The sequence below is a fragment of the Emiliania huxleyi genome (genome assembly GCF_000372725.1).
Source record: "Emiliania huxleyi CCMP1516 unplaced genomic scaffold EMIHUscaffold_259, whole genome shotgun sequence".
Lineage (NCBI taxonomy): Eukaryota > Haptophyta > Isochrysidales > Noelaerhabdaceae > Emiliania > Emiliania huxleyi.
Genome location: NW_005200095.1, coordinates 159,831 through 161,304, shown reverse-complemented (window position 1 = coordinate 161,304; position 1,474 = coordinate 159,831).

The following is a 1,474-nucleotide window of genomic DNA, read 5'->3' as shown; positions in this document are numbered from 1 at the left end:
GAGCGAGCCGAAGAGAAAATTTGAGGATAAGGTCGTACTTGCATGTATGTACGTCCCTGTTTTGACAGTACACACACTACGTACGTAGTGTCGAAGTACGTCCGTGGTTGAGCTGAGGCGCACGTACGCGAGGGTCGCTAGCGTGTCGTCAGCAAGGGCGTGTGGGCTGGGGGCATTTCCGCCCACGTGGGGGCATTTCCAAGTACGGCACACTGGCAGGGGCGGTGGGAGATTTCCATTTTTCTCTTTGCGACATCTCGCGTTCACGAGATCGGTGCTTTCCTGGCAACCGGGGGGAACAACTTGCTACCACGCCAGGAAAACGCTTTGTCTACACGCCACAGGTTGTCCTCCAGCTTGTGCCCGCCCGCGGCGCGGCGAGCCTCTCTGCTCCAGACACGGACTCGCCCTGGCTGCGCGCCGTCCTTTTGCCTCGCGAGACAGCGCACGTCAGCCGAAGCTCTCCGCCCCGTCCCCCGCGCAGGTTCTACTTCTTCGTCGGCATCGCAGACTAAGCCGAGGCGATCGATGATGAGGTGGTCGTCCCCTCGCCAACACCGCCGTCGCCGCCGCCCTCGCCTCCGCCGCCCTCGCCGCCGCTCGTCTGCCCGTGCCTCACCGCCTACCCGGCCGGCGTCAGCCTCGTGAGCGCCGAGGTGCATGTCGTCGCGGCGGACGGCGTGAGCCTCGCGTACCCCGGCACGTACTGCCTCCACGGGTGCGACCCGCACGACAGCAGGCTCGAGCTGTCCTGCAACTCGACCTGCTACCCCGGCTGGTGCGAGCACGAGTGGTGCTACGTCGACCCGGCCGCGTGCAACGCCGAGTACAGCACGGCCGCGTACGTGGTGGGCGCCACCCTGCACTCCTCGTGCCGTGCGTGCGGCTTCAGCAACGAGTTCGAGAGCTGGTTCTACCAGCCGCCGTCGCCGTCACCGCCGCCCTCGCCGCCGCCGCCCTCGCGTCGCCGCCGCCCTCGCCCCCGCCCTCGCCGCCACCACCGGCTCCGCCGCCGCCCTTGCCGCCGCGCTCGCCGTCGCCGCCCTCCCCCCTCCCTCCTCACCGCCACCGCTGCAGCCGCTTGCGCCCCGCCGCCGCCCGTGCCCCCGCCGCCGCTTCTCCGCCTCTGCAGTCCTCACCGCCGCCGCCCTCCGCTGCCCTCCGCCACTCTCCGCCGCCGCCGCCGCCCTTGAGGGACCGCCGCCTCCGCCTGTCCGCCTTCTCCTCTGCCACACCGCCTTCTCTGCCGTCAGTTACGTCCATCAGCCCTTCGTCGCCGAGCGTCTGCCGCCCCTCTCCTCTGCCAGCCAGCTGCCGCGCGTGTCCAAGCATCTTGAGCCCGCTTCCCGCACCCCCCCTCCTACCGCAGCGCGGCCTTAAGAAAAAGAATATGCGGCTCGTAAGGATCGTTACAAAATAAAAACCTCTGACGATCGCAAGAACCAATACGGGCAGCCTGGAAAGGATGACAGGA